Genomic DNA, 16211 nt, shown 5'->3' on the forward strand with positions numbered 1-16211 from the left:
GCCCCGTCAGCAGTCTCAGGGCTGTGCTGGTGGGAGGGAGTGAGGGGCCAAGGCTTTGTTGGTGGCCCGGTGTGAGTGGGGCTCTGCTGGCCTTTCTGCAGGAGTTGCCAGGCTGCCACCTGTAAAGAAGAGGATGTGTCACCCATACCTTCCGATGGAATTTCTCTCCGGACAGAGGTGAGGAAGGAAAAAAGCAGTGGGGGCCGGGACAGGAGTGGTATCTCAGGCAGGGCAATAGAAAGCTTCCAGAAGAGCGCCCGGGGCCAGGACCATCCTGGCTGGCCTGCAGGCACCAAGTTGGCCTGCGTGCTGTCGCTGGTGTGGCTCCACGGCCCTTCCTCTAGGCTTTCAAGCCCTTGTACATATTCAGGTGTTTTACCTGGGAAGGGTGGGAACAGTTCAGCTGCAGCTGGCCTGGGGCTCAGCTCACGTTTACTCACTGATGCCTCAGCACGGTCCCCCAGCTTTGCAATGAGGACGCTCCTTGCATGGGGGGTGGGTTGCTGGCTGTATGGGAGGTGATTCCCCACCTCTGACCAATTTCAGAATTGTTTACTGCTGGAGCAAGTGCCCTGATAGGGTTTCCCTCTGTATAACTGGTGGCTTCAGGGTTTTTTTTTTCTTTTATGGTTCAAGTTAGATTTGATTCCTCTTTTATGTATTTATAGATATAAGCATGGAAATAATTCATTCCTATAAATACATCTGTGTGAAGGGAAGAACTTTTTTCTGTTTTATTTTAAAATTTTATTTTTTAAAATTTTGAAATTTAATTTTATTTATTTGTTTATACAGCAGGTTATTATTAGTTATGTATTTTATGCATATACATGTATACAGGTCAATCCCAATCTCCCAACTCATCCCACCACCACCACCCCATGGCTTCCCACACTTGGTGTCCATACGTTTGTTCTCTACCTCTGTGTCTCTATTTCTTCCCTGCAAACCAGTTCATCTGTACCATTTTTTAGGTTCCACATATATGCATTAATATACAATATTTGTTTTCCTCTTTCTGACTTACTTCATTCTGTATGACAGTCTCTAGATCCATCGATGTCTCTACAAATGACCCAGTTTCATTCCTTTTTATGGCTGAGTAATATTCCATTTTATATATGTACCACATCTTTATCCATTCATCTGTCTGTGGGCATTTAGCTTGCTTCCATTACCTGGCTATTGTAAATAGTGCTGCAATGATCATTGTGGTGAATGTGCCTTTTTGATTTATGGTTTTCTCTGGGTATGTGCCCAGAAGTGGGATTGCTGGATCAGATGGTAATTCTATTTCTAGTTTTTTTAAGGAAACTCCATACTGTTCTCCATAGTGACTGTATCAATTTACATCCCCACCAATAGTGGAAGAGGGCTCCTTTTGTCCACACCCTCCCCAGAATTTGTTGTTTGTAGATTTTCTGATGATGCCGATTTTAACAGGTGTGGGGTGATACCTCATTGTAGTTTTGATTTGCATTTCTCTAATAATTAGTGCTGTTGAGCAGCTTTTCATGTGCGTCTTGGCCATCTCTGTGTCTTCTTTGAAGAAACGTCTCTTTAGATCTTCTGCCCATTTTTGTATTGGGTTGTTTGTTTTTTTAATAGTAAGCTGCATGAGCTGTTTATATATATATATTGGAGATTAAACCTTTGTCCATTGATTCATTTGCAACGATTTTCGCCCATTCTGAGGGATGCCTTTTTCCATTCCCGTTTTTTGAACAAAAAAGGAAAGAAAGAAAAAGAAGCAGAACACTAATGTGCGTAAAATATGCCTTTTGAAATGGTCGTTTTGAAATATGGACGTCCTTTGAATTTTTTGGTCGATATGTGACCCCAGGATTTGTTTTCAGGGCAGGTGTCATTTACAGGCCTGCAATGATTTTGAATATCAACTGACCATTAGCGCTGGGATTAAAGCTGCTGTTGCGTGAAACGGCCACAAGGTGGCAGCAGTTCTCCCTTACCAAATCTGGTTACTAGAGCAACAGAGCCTCAATGGAAGTCGTGTTCTAGATTGGAATTTAGAATGGAATGTGCCAGGAGAAAGCCCCTCAAGTTTGTCTCACTACTTCTTGTTCCTGTTTTTATTTTATTTTTTTATTTTCTATTACAGCAAGTTTGATTACAATGTTTGGCTTGTTGTAGGTGTAGAAGATGTGGTTCTTTTACACATATACAGATGTCTGTTCTTCCTGGGATCCTTTTCCCATGTACGTTAGGACAGAATGTTGAGTAGTCTTCTCTTGGTATTCCGTAGGTCTTTGGTGATTTTATAGGTCACCTGTGTTTGATTATGTCTGTTAACCCCGATATCGTAATGAAACCAATCCTCACACCTTTCCATTGGTGAACCATAAGTTTGTTTAATGAATCTGTGATTGCCCTTCTCCGTGGAAATATCTGCCCTGGTATCCATTTTTAGGTAACACCTATAAGTGATATGATACGATATGTGTCTTTCACTTTCTGACTTACTCCAAGTCACGTGATTACCTCTAGACTCATCTACGGGGCTGCAAATGGCATTGTGTCCTTTTTTTCCTTGGCTTCTATTGTGCCTTAGCGAGGTCCATTTTCAACAATGTGATTCCCTGAGGGTTGTGGATTAGCTGACCTGGGCAGCCTTACCCTGCCGGCCGGCCCTCCCCAGGTGTGCCTGGTTGAGGTCAATATAAACAGCGCTCCAGGCAGCAATAGCCCCTGAAGTTGTGCCTGACTCCATATTCTCTGCCCCGTCAGCAGTCTCAGGGCTGTGCTGGTGGGAGGGAGTGAGGGGCCAAGGCTTTGTTGGTGGCCCGGTGTGAGTGGGGCTCTGCTGGCCTTTCTGCAGGAGTTGCCAGGCTGCCACCTGTAAAGAAGAGGATGTGTCACCCATACCTTCCGATGGAATTTCTCTCCGGACAGAGGTGAGGAAGGAAAAAAGCAGTGGGGGCCGGGACAGGAGTGGTATCTCAGGCAGGGCAATAGAAAGCTTCCAGAAGAGCGCCCGGGGCCAGGACCATCCTGGCTGGCCTGCAGGCACCAAGTTGGCCTGCGTGCTGTCGCTGGTGTGGCTCCACGGCCCTTCCTCTAGGCTTTCAAGCCCTTGTACATATTCAGGTGTTTTACCTGGGAAGGGTTGGAACAGTTCAGCTGCAGCTGGCCTGGGGCTCAGCTCACGTTTACTCACTGATGCCTCAGCACGGTCCCCCAGCTTTGCAATGAGGACGCTCCTTGCATGGGGGGTGGGTTGCTGGCTGTATGGGAGGTGATTCCCCACCTCTGACCAATTTCAGAATTGTTTACTGCTGGAGCAAGTGCCCTGATAGGGTTTCCCTCTGTATAACTGGTGGCTTCAGGGTTTTTTTTTCTTTTATGGTTCAAGTTAGATTTGATTCCTCTTTTATGTATTTATAGATATAAGCATGGAAATAATTCATTCCTATAAATACATCTGTGTGAAGGGAAGAACTTTTTTCTGTTTTATTTTAAAATTTTATTTTTTAAAATTTTGAAATTTAATTTTATTTATTTGTTTATACAGCAGGTTATTATTAGTTATGTATTTTATGCATATACATGTATACAGGTCAATCCCAATCTCCCAACTCATCCCACCACCACCACCCCATGGCTTCCCACACTTGGTGTCCATACGTTTGTTCTCTACCTCTGTGTCTCTATTTCTTCCCTGAAAACCAGTTCATCTGTACCATTTTTTCGGTTCCACATATATGCATTAATATACAATATTTGTTTTCCTCTTTCTGACTTACTTCATTCTGTATGACAGTCTCTAGATCCATCGATGTCTCTACAAATGACCCAGTTTCATTCCTTTTTATGGCTGAGTAATATTCCATTTTATATATGTACCACATCTTTATCCATTCATCTGTCTGTGGGCATTTAGCTTGCTTCCATTACCTGGCTATTGTAAATAGTGCTGCAATGATCATTGTGGTGAATGTGCCTTTTTGATTTATGGTTTTCTCTGGGTATGTGCCCAGAAGTGGGATTGCTGGATCAGATGGTAATTCTATTTCTAGTTTTTTTAAGGAAACTCCATACTGTTCTCCATAGTGACTGTATCAATTTACATCCCCACCAATAGTGGAAGAGGGCTCCTTTTGTCCACACCCTCCCCAGAATTTGTTGTTTGTAGATTTTCTGATGATGCCGATTTTAACAGGTGTGGGGTGATACCTCATTGTAGTTTTGATTTGCATTTCTCTAATAATTAGTGCTGTTGAGCAGCTTTTCATGTGCGTCTTGGCCATCTCTGTGTCTTCTTTGAAGAAACGTCTCTTTAGATCTTCTGCCCATTTTTGTATTGGGTTGTTTGTTTTTTTAATAGTAAGCTGCATGAGCTGTTTATATATATATATTGGAGATTAAACCTTTGTCCATTGATTCATTTGCAACGATTTTCGCCCATTCTGAGGGATGCCTTTTTCCATTCCCGTTTTTTGAACAAAAAAGGAAAGAAAGAAAAAGAAGCAGAACACTAATGTGCGTAAAATATGCCTTTTGAAATGGTCGTTTTGAAATATGGACGTCCTTTGAATTTTTTGGTCGATATGTGACCCCAGGATTTGTTTTCAGGGCAGGTGTCATTTACAGGCCTGCAATGATTTTGAATATCAACTGACCATTAGCGCTGGGATTAAAGCTGCTGTTGCGTGAAACGGCCACAAGGTGGCAGCAGTTCTCCCTTACCAAATCTGGTTACTAGAGCAACAGAGCCTCAATGGAAGTCGTGTTCTAGATTGGAATTTAGAATGGAATGTGCCAGGAGAAAGCCCCTCAAGTTTGTCTCACTACTTCTTGTTCCTGTTTTTATTTTATTTTTTTTATTTTCTATTACAGCAAGTTTGATTACAATGTTTGGCTTGTTGTAGGTGTAGAAGATGTGGTTCTTTTACACATATACAGATGTCTGTTCTTCCTGGGATCCTTTTCCCATGTACGTTAGGACAGAATGTTGAGTAGTCTTCTCTTGGTATTCCGTAGGTCTTTGGTGATTTTATATGTCACCTGTGTTTGATTATGTCTGTTAACCCCGATATCGTAATGAAACCAATCCTCACACCTTTCCATTGGTGAACCATAAGTTTGTTTAATGAATCTGTGATTGCCCTTCTCCGTGGAAATATCTGCCCTGGTATCCATTTTTAGGTAACACCTATAAGTGATATGATACGATATGTGTCTTTCACTTTCTGACTTACTCCAAGTCACGTGATTACCTCTAGACTCATCTACGGGGCTGCAAATGGCATTGTGTCCTTTTTTTCCTTGGCTTCTATTCTGCCTTAGCGAGGTCCATTTTCAACAATGTGATTCCCTGAGGGTTGTGGATTAGCTGACCTGGGCAGCCTTACCCTGCCGGCCGGCCCTCCCCAGGTGTGCCTTGTTGAGGTCAATATAAACAGCGCTCCAGGCAGCAATAGCCCCTGAAGTTGTGCCTGACTCCATATTCTCTGCCCCGTCAGCAGTCTCAGGGCTGTGCTGGTGGGAGGGAGTGAGGGGCCAAGGCTTTGTTGGTGGCCCGGTGTGAGTGGGGCTCTGCTGGCCTTTCTGCAGGAGTTGCCAGGCTGCCACCTGTAAAGAAGAGGATGTGTCACCCATACCTTCCGATGGAATTTCTCTCCGGACAGAGGTGAGGAAGGAAAAAAGCAGTGGGGGCCGGGACAGGAGTGATATCTCAGGCAGGGCAATAGAAAGCTTCCAGAAGAGCGCCCGGGGCCAGGACCATCCTGGCTGGCCTGCAGGCACCAAGTTGGCCTGCGTGCTGTCGCTGGTGTGGCTCCACGGCCCTTCCTCTAGGCTTTCAAGCCCTTGTACATATTCAGGTGTTTTACCTGGGAAGGGTGGGAACAGTTCAGCTGCAGCTGGCCTGGGGCTCAGCTCACGTTTACTCACTGATGCCTCAGCACGGTCCCCCAGCTTTGCAATGAGGACGCTCCTTGCATGGGGGGTGGGTTGCTGGCTGTATGGGAGGTGATTCCCCACCTCTGACCAATTTCAGAATTGTTTACTGCTGGAGCAAGTGCCCTGATAGGGTTTCCCTCTGTATAACTGGTGGCTTCAGGGTTTTTTTTTCTTTTATGGTTCAAGTTAGATTTGATTCCTCTTTTATGTATTTATAGATATAAGCATGGAAATAATTCATTCCTATAAATACATCTGTGTGAAGGGAAGAACTTTTTTCTGTTTTATTTTAAAATTTTATTTTTTAAAATTTTGAAATTTAATTTTATTTATTTGTTTATACAGCAGGTTATTATTAGTTATGTATTTTATGCATATACATGTATACAGGTCAATCCCAATCTCCCAACTCATCCCACCACCACCACCCCATGGCTTCCCACACTTGGTGTCCATACGTTTGTTCTCTACCTCTGTGTCTCTATTTCTTCCCTGAAAACCAGTTCATCTGTACCATTTTTTCGGTTCCACATATATGCATTAATATACAATATTTGTTTTCCTCTTTCTGACTTACTTCATTCTGTATGACAGTCTCTAGATCCATCGATGTCTCTACAAATGACCCAGTTTCATTCCTTTTTATGGCTGAGTAATATTCCATTTTATATATGTACCACATCTTTATCCATTCATCTGTCTGTGGGCATTTAGCTTGCTTCCATTACCTGGCTATTGTAAATAGTGCTGCAATGATCATTGTGGTGAATGTGCCTTTTTGATTTATGGTTTTCTCTGGGTATGTGCCCAGAAGTGGGATTGCTGGATCAGATGGTAATTCTATTTCTAGTTTTTTTAAGGAAACTCCATACTGTTCTCCATAGTGACTGTATCAATTTACATCCCCACCAATAGTGGAAGAGGGCTCCTTTTGTCCACACCCTCCCCAGAATTTGTTGTTTGTAGATTTTCTGATGATGCCGATTTTAACAGGTGTGGGGTGATACCTCATTGTAGTTTTGATTTGCATTTCTCTAATAATTAGTGCTGTTGAGCAGCTTTTCATGTGCGTCTTGGCCATCTCTGTGTCTTCTTTGAAGAAACGTCTCTTTAGATCTTCTGCCCATTTTTGTATTGGGTTGTTTGTTTTTTTAATAGTAAGCTGCATGAGCTGTTTATATATATATATATTGGAGATTAAACCTTTGTCCATTGATTCATTTGCAACGATTTTCGCCCATTCTGAGGGATGCCTTTTTCCATTCCCGTTTTTTGAACAAAAAAGGAAAGAAAGAAAAAGAAGCAGAACACTAATGTGCGTAAAATATGCCTTTTGAAATGGTCGTTTTGAAATATGGACGTCCTTTGAATTTTTTGGTCGATATGTGACCCCAGGATTTGTTTTCAGGGCAGGTGTCATTTACAGGCCTGCAATGATTTTGAATATCAACTGACCATTAGCGCTGGGATTAAAGCTGCTGTTGCGTGAAACGGCCACAAGGTGGCAGCAGTTCTCCCTTACCAAATCTGGTTACTAGAGCAACAGAGCCTCAATGGAAGTCGTGTTCTAGATTGGAATTTAGAATGGAATGTGCCAGGAGAAAGCCCCTCAAGTTTGTCTCACTACTTCTTGTTCCTGTTTTTATTTTATTTTTTTATTTTCTATTACAGCAAGTTTGATTACAATGTTTGGCTTGTTGTAGGTGTAGAAGATGTGGTTCTTTTACACATATACAGATGTCTGTTCTTCCTGGGATCCTTTTCCCATGTACGTTAGGACAGAATGTTGAGTAGTCTTCTCTTGGTATTCCGTAGGTCTTTGGTGATTTTATAGGTCACCTGTGTTTGATTATGTCTGTTAACCCCGATATCGTAATGAAACCAATCCTCACACCTTTCCATTGGTGAACCATAAGTTTGTTTAATGAATCTGTGATTGCCCTTCTCCGTGGAAATATCTGCCCTGGTATCCATTTTTAGGTAACACCTATAAGTGATATGATACGATATGTGTCTTTCACTTTCTGACTTACTCCAAGTCACGTGATTACCTCTAGACTCATCTACGGGGCTGCAAATGGCATTGTGTCCTTTTTTTCCTTGGCTTCTATTGTGCCTTAGCGAGGTCCATTTTCAACAATGTGATTCCCTGAGGGTTGTGGATTAGCTGACCTGGGCAGCCTTACCCTGCCGGCCGGCCCTCCCCAGGTGTGCCTGGTTGAGGTCAATATAAACAGCGCTCCAGGCAGCAATAGCCCCTGAAGTTGTGCCTGACTCCATATTCTCTGCCCCGTCAGCAGTCTCAGGGCTGTGCTGGTGGGAGGGAGTGAGGGGCCAAGGCTTTGTTGGTGGCCCGGTGTGAGTGGGGCTCTGCTGGCCTTTCTGCAGGAGTTGCCAGGCTGCCACCTGTAAAGAAGAGGATGTGTCACCCATACCTTCCGATGGAATTTCTCTCCGGACAGAGGTGAGGAAGGAAAAAAGCAGTGGGGGCCGGGACAGGAGTGGTATCTCAGGCAGGGCAATAGAAAGCTTCCAGAAGAGCGCCCGGGGCCAGGACCATCCTGGCTGGCCTGCAGGCACCAAGTTGGCCTGCGTGCTGTCGCTGGTGTGGCTCCACGGCCCTTCCTCTAGGCTTTCAAGCCCTTGTACATATTCAGGTGTTTTACCTGGGAAGGGTGGGAACAGTTCAGCTGCAGCTGGCCTGGGGCTCAGCTCACGTTTACTCACTGATGCCTCAGCACGGTCCCCCAGCTTTGCAATGAGGACGCTCCTTGCATGGGGGGTGGGTTGCTGGCTGTATGGGAGGTGATTCCCCACCTCTGACCAATTTCAGAATTGTTTACTGCTGGAGCAAGTGCCCTGATAGGGTTTCCCTCTGTATAACTGGTGGCTTCAGGGTTTTTTTTTCTTTTATGGTTCAAGTTAGATTTGATTCCTCTTTTATGTATTTATAGATATAAGCATGGAAATAATTCATTCCTATAAATACATCTGTGTGAAGGGAAGAACTTTTTTCTGTTTTATTTTAAAATTTTATTTTTTAAAATTTTGAAATTTAATTTTATTTATTTGTTTATACAGCAGGTTATTATTAGTTATGTATTTTATGCATATACATGTATACAGGTCAATCCCAATCTCCCAACTCATCCCACCACCACCACCCCATGGCTTCCCACACTTGGTGTCCATACGTTTGTTCTCTACCTCTGTGTCTCTATTTCTTCCCTGCAAACCAGTTCATCTGTACCATTTTTAGGTTCCACATATATGCATTAATATACAATATTTGTTTTCCTCTTTCTGACTTACTTCATTCTGTATGACAGTCTCTAGATCCATCGATGTCTCTACAAATGACCCAGTTTCATTCCTTTTTATGGCTGAGTAATATTCCATTTTATATATGTACCACATCTTTATCCATTCATCTGTCTGTGGGCATTTAGCTTGCTTCCATTACCTGGCTATTGTAAATAGTGCTGCAATGATCATTGTGGTGAATGTGCCTTTTTGATTTATGGTTTTCTCTGGGTATGTGCCCAGAAGTGGGATTGCTGGATCAGATGGTAATTCTATTTCTAGTTTTTTTTTTTTTTTTTTTTTTTTTTTTTTTTGCTGTACGCGGGCCTCTCATCGCTGTGGCCTCTCCCGTTGCGGAGCACAGGCTCCGGACACACAGGCTCCGCGGCCATGGCTCGCGGGCCCAGCCGCTCCGCGGCATGTGGGATCTTCCGGGATCGGGGCACGAACCCGTGTCCCCTGCATCGGCAGGCGGACTCTCAACCACTGCGCCACCAGGGAAGCCCTATTTCTAGTTTTTTTAAGGAAACTCCATACTGTTCTCCATAGTGACTGTATCAATTTACATCCCCACCAATAGTGGAAGAGGGCTCCTTTTGTCCACACCCTCCCCAGAATTTGTTGTTTGTAGATTTTCTGATGATGCCGATTTTAACAGGTGTGGGGTGATACCTCATTGTAGTTTTGATTTGCATTTCTCTAATAATTAGTGCTGTTGAACAGCTTTTCATGTGCGTCTTGGCCATCTCTGTGTCTTCTTTGAAGAAACGTCTCTTTAGATCTTCTGCCCATTTTTGTATTGGGTTGTTTGTTTTTTTAATAGTAAGCTGCATGAGCTGTTTATATATATATATATTGGAGATTAAACCTTTGTCCATTGATTCATTTGCAACGATTTTCGCCCATTCTGAGGGATGCCTTTTTCCATTCCCGTTTTTTGAACAAAAAAGGAAAGAAAGAAAAAGAAGCAGAACACTAATGTGCGTAAAATATGCCTTTTGAAATGGTCGTTTTGAAATATGGACGTCCTTTGAATTTTTTGGTCGATATGTGACCCCAGGATTTGTTTTCAGGGCAGGTGTCATTTACAGGCCTGCAATGATTTTGAATATCAACTGACCATTAGCGCTGGGATTAAAGCTGCTGTTGCGTGAAACGGCCACAAGGTGGCAGCAGTTCTCCCTTACCAAATCTGGTTACTAGAGCAACAGAGCCTCAATGGAAGTCGTGTTCTAGATTGGAATTTAGAATGGAATGTGCCAGGAGAAAGCCCCTCAAGTTTGTCTCACTACTTCTTGTTCCTGTTTTTATTTTATTTTTTTATTTTCTATTACAGCAAGTTTGATTACAATGTTTGGCTTGTTGTAGGTGTAGAAGATGTGGTTCTTTTACACATATACAGATGTCTGTTCTTCCTGGGATCCTTTTCCCATGTACGTTAGGACAGAATGTTGAGTAGTCTTCTCTTGGTATTCCGTAGGTCTTTGGTGATTTTATAGGTCACCTGTGTTTGATTATGTCTGTTAACCCCGATATCGTAATGAAACCAATCCTCACACCTTTCCATTGGTGAACCATAAGTTTGTTTAATGAATCTGTGATTGCCCTTCTCCGTGGAAATATCTGCCCTGGTATCCATTTTTAGGTAACACCTATAAGTGATATGATACGATATGTGTCTTTCACTTTCTGACTTACTCCAAGTCACGTGATTACCTCTAGACTCATCTACGGGGCTGCAAATGGCATTGTGTCCTTTTTTTCCTTGGCTTCTATTGTGCCTTAGCGAGGTCCATTTTCAACAATGTGATTCCCTGAGGGTTGTGGATTAGCTGACCTGGGCAGCCTTACCCTGCCGGCCGGCCCTCCCCAGGTGTGCCTGGTTGAGGTCAATATAAACAGCGCTCCAGGCAGCAATAGCCCCTGAAGTTGTGCCTGACTCCATATTCTCTGCCCCGTCAGCAGTCTCAGGGCTGTGCTGGTGGGAGGGAGTGAGGGGCCAAGGCTTTGTTGGTGGCCCGGTGTGAGTGGGGCTCTGCTGGCCTTTCTGCAGGAGTTGCCAGGCTGCCACCTGTAAAGAAGAGGATGTGTCACCCATACCTTCCGATGGAATTTCTCTCCGGACAGAGGTGAGGAAGGAAAAAAGCAGTGGGGGCCGGGACAGGAGTGGTATCTCAGGCAGGGCAATAGAAAGCTTCCAGAAGAGCGCCCGGGGCCAGGACCATCCTGGCTGGCCTGCAGGCACCAAGTTGGCCTGCGTGCTGTCGCTGGTGTGGCTCCACGGCCCTTCCTCTAGGCTTTCAAGCCCTTGTACATATTCAGGTGTTTTACCTGGGAAGGGTGGGAACAGTTCAGCTGCAGCTGGCCTGGGGCTCAGCTCACGTTTACTCACTGATGCCTCAGCACGGTCCCCCAGCTTTGCAATGAGGACGCTCCTTGCATGGGGGGTGGGTTGCTGGCTGTATGGGAGGTGATTCCCCACCTCTGACCAATTTCAGAATTGTTTACTGCTGGAGCAAGTGCCCTGATAGGGTTTCCCTCTGTATAACTGGTGGCTTCAGGGTTTTTTTTTCTTTTATGGTTCAAGTTAGATTTGATTCCTCTTTTATGTATTTATAGATATAAGCATGGAAATAATTCATTCCTATAAATACATCTGTGTGAAGGGAAGAACTTTTTTCTGTTTTATTTTAAAATTTTATTTTTTAAAATTTTGAAATTTAATTTTATTTATTTGTTTATACAGCAGGTTATTATTAGTTATGTATTTTATGCATATACATGTATACAGGTCAATCCCAATCTCCCAACTCATCCCACCACCACCACCCCATGGCTTCCCACACTTGGTGTCCATACGTTTGTTCTCTACCTCTGTGTCTCTATTTCTTCCCTGCAAACCAGTTCATCTGTACCATTTTTAGGTTCCACATATATGCATTAATATACAATATTTGTTTTCCTCTTTCTGACTTACTTCATTCTGTATGACAGTCTCTAGATCCATCGATGTCTCTACAAATGACCCAGTTTCATTCCTTTTTATGGCTGAGTAATATTCCATTTTATATATGTACCACATCTTTATCCATTCATCTGTCTGTGGGCATTTAGCTTGCTTCCATTACCTGGCTATTGTAAATAGTGCTGCAATGATCATTGTGGTGAATGTGCCTTTTTGATTTATGGTTTTCTCTGGGTATGTGCCCAGAAGTGGGATTGCTGGATCAGATGGTAATTCTATTTCTAGTTTTTTTTTTTTTTTTTTTTTTTTTTTTTTTTTTTTTTTTTTTTTTTTTTTTTGCTGTACGCGGGCCTCTCATCGCTGTGGCCTCTCCCGTTGCGGAGCACAGGCTCCGGACACACAGGCTCCGCGGCCATGGCTCGCGGGCCCAGCCGCTCCGCGGCATGTGGGATCTTCCGGGATCGGGGCACGAACCCGTGTCCCCTGCATCGGCAGGCGGACTCTCAACCACTGCGCCACCAGGGAAGCCCTATTTCTAGTTTTTTTAAGGAAACTCCATACTGTTCTCCATAGTGACTGTATCAATTTACATCCCCACCAATAGTGGAAGAGGGCTCCTTTTGTCCACACCCTCCCCAGAATTTGTTGTTTGTAGATTTTCTGATGATGCCGATTTTAACAGGTGTGGGGTGATACCTCATTGTAGTTTTGATTTGCATTTCTCTAATAATTAGTGCTGTTGAGCAGCTTTTCATGTGCGTCTTGGCCATCTCTGTGTCTTCTTTGAAGAAACGTCTCTTTAGATCTTCTGCCCATTTTTGTATTGGGTTGTTTGTTTTTTTAATAGTAAGCTGCATGAGCTGTTTATATATATATTGGAGATTAAACCTTTGTCCATTGATTCATTTGCAACGATTTTCGCCCATTCTGAGGGATGCCTTTTTCCATTCCCGTTTTTTGAACAAAAAAGGAAAGAAAGAAAAAGAAGCAGAACACTAATGTGCGTAAAATATGCCTTTTGAAATGGTCGTTTTGAAATATGGACGTCCTTTGAATTTTTTGGTCGATATGTGACCCCAGGATTTGTTTTCAGGGCAGGTGTCATTTACAGGCCTGCAATGATTTTGAATATCAACTGACCATTAGCGCTGGGATTAAAGCTGCTGTTGCGTGAAACGGCCACAAGGTGGCAGCAGTTCTCCCTTACCAAATCTGGTTACTAGAGCAACAGAGCCTCAATGGAAGTCGTGTTCTAGATTGGAATTTAGAATGGAATGTGCCAGGAGAAAGCCCCTCAAGTTTGTCTCACTACTTCTTGTTCCTGTTTTTATTTTATTTTTTTATTTTCTATTACAGCAAGTTTGATTACAATGTTTGGCTTGTTGTAGGTGTAGAAGATGTGGTTCTTTTACACATATACAGATGTCTGTTCTTCCTGGGATCCTTTTCCCATGTACGTTAGGACAGAATGTTGAGTAGTCTTCTCTTGGTATTCCGTAGGTCTTTGGTGATTTTATATGTCACCTGTGTTTGATTATGTCTGTTAACCCCGATATCGTAATGAAACCAATCCTCACACCTTTCCATTGGTGAACCATAAGTTTGTTTAATGAATCTGTGATTGCCCTTCTCCGTGGAAATATCTGCCCTGGTATCCATTTTTAGGTAACACCTATAAGTGATATGATACGATATGTGTCTTTCACTTTCTGACTTACTCCAAGTCACGTGATTACCTCTAGACTCATCTACGGGGCTGAAAATGGCATTGTGTCCTTTTTTTCCTTGGCTTCTATTCTGCCTTAGCGAGGTCCATTTTCAACAATGTGATTCCCTGAGGGTTGTGGATTAGCTGACCTGGGCAGCCTTACCCTGCCGGCCGGCCCTCCCCAGGTGTGCCTGGTTGAGGTCAATATAAACAGCGCTCCAGGCAGCAATAGCCCCTGAAGTTGTGCCTGACTCCATATTCTCTGCCCCGTCAGCAGTCTCAGGGCTGTGCTGGTGGGAGGGAGTGAGGGGCCAAGGCTTTGTTGGTGGCCCGGTGTGAGTGGGGCTCTGCTGGCCTTTCTGCAGGAGTTGCCAGGCTGCCACCTGTAAAGAAGAGGATGTGTCACCCATACCTTCCGATGGAATTTCTCTCCGGACAGAGGTGAGGAAGGAAAAAAGCAGTGGGGGCCGGGACAGGAGTGGTATCTCAGGCAGGGCAATAGAAAGCTTCCAGAAGAGTGCCCGGGGCCAGGACCATCCTGGCTGGCCTGCAGGCACCAAGTTGGCCTGCGTGCTGTCGCTGGTGTGGCTCCACGGCCCTTCCTCTAGGCTTTCAAGCCCTTGTACATATTCAGGTGTTTTACCTGGGAAGGGTGGGAACAGTTCAGCTGCAGCTGGCCTGGGGCTCAGCTCACGTTTACTCACTGATGCCTCAGCACGGTCCCCCAGCTTTGCAATGAGGACGCTCCTTGCATGGGGGGTGGGTTGCTGGCTGTATGGGAGGTGATTCCCCACCTCTGACCAATTTCAGAATTGTTTACTGCTGGAGCAAGTGCCCTGATAGGGTTTCCCTCTGTATAACTGGTGGCTTCAGGGTTTTTTTTTTCTTTTATGGTTCAAGTTAGATTTGATTCCTCTTTTATGTATTTATAGATATAAGCATGGAAATAATTCATTCCTATAAATACATCTGTGTGAAGGGAAGAACTTTTTTCTGTTTTATTTTAAAATTTTATTTTTTAAAATTTTGAAATTTAATTTTATTTATTTGTTTATACAGCAGGTTATTATTAGTTATGTATTTTATGCATATACATGTATACAGGTCAATCCCAATCTCCCAACTCATCCCACCACCACCACCCCATGGCTTCCCACACTTGGTGTCCATACGTTTGTTCTCTACCTCTGTGTCTCTATTTCTTCCCTGCAAACCAGTTCATCTGTACCATTTTTAGGTTCCACATATATGCATTAATATACAATATTTGTTTTCCTCTTTCTGACTTACTTCATTCTGTATGACAGTCTCTAGATCCATCGATGTCTCTACAAATGACCCAGTTTCATTCCTTTTTATGGCTGAGTAATATTCCATTTTATATATGTGCCACATCTTTATCCATTCATCTGTCTGTGGGCATTTAGCTTGCTTCCATTACCTGGCTATTGTAAATAGTGCTGCAATGATCATTGTGGTGAATGTGCCTTTTTGATTTATGGTTTTCTCTGGGTATGTGCCCAGAAGTGGGATTGCTGGATCAGATGGTAATTCTATTTCTAGTTTTTTTAAGGAAACTCCATACTGTTCTCCATAGTGACTGTATCAATTTACATCCCCACCAATAGTGGAAGAGGGCTCCTTTTGTCCACACCCTCCCCAGAATTTGTTGTTTGTAGATTTTCTGATGATGCCGATTTTAACAGGTGTGGGGTGATACCTCATTGTAGTTTTGATTTGCATTTCTCTAATAATTAGTGCTGTTGAGCAGCTTTTCATGTGCGTCTTGGCCATCTCTGTGTCTTCTTTGAAGAAACGTCTCTTTAGATCTTCTGCCCATTTTTGTATTGGGTTGTTTGTTTTTTTAATAGTAAGCTGCATGAGCTGTTTATATATATATATTGGAGATTAAACCTTTGTCCATTGATTCATTTGCAACGATTTTCGCCCATTCTGAGGGATGCCTTTTTCCATTCCCGTTTTTTGAACAAAAAAGGAAAGAAAGAAAAAGAAGCAGAACACTAATGTGCGTAAAATATGCCTTTTGAAATGGTCGTTTTGAAATATGGACGTCCTTTGAATTTTTTGGTCGATATGTGACCCCAGGATTTGTTTTCAGGGCAGGTGTCATTTACAGGCCTGCAATGATTTTGAATATCAACTGACCATTAGCGCTGGGATTAAAGCTGCTGTTGCGTGAAACGGCCACAAGGTGGCAGCAGTTCTCCCTTACCAAATCTGGTTACTAGAGCAACAGAGCCTCAATGGAAGTCGTGTTCTAGATTGGAATTTAGAATGGAATGTGCCAGGAGAAAG

This window comes from Mesoplodon densirostris, chromosome 1 (assembly GCF_025265405.1).
Source record: "Mesoplodon densirostris isolate mMesDen1 chromosome 1, mMesDen1 primary haplotype, whole genome shotgun sequence".
In the NCBI taxonomy this organism is placed as follows: domain Eukaryota; kingdom Metazoa; phylum Chordata; class Mammalia; order Artiodactyla; family Ziphiidae; genus Mesoplodon; species Mesoplodon densirostris.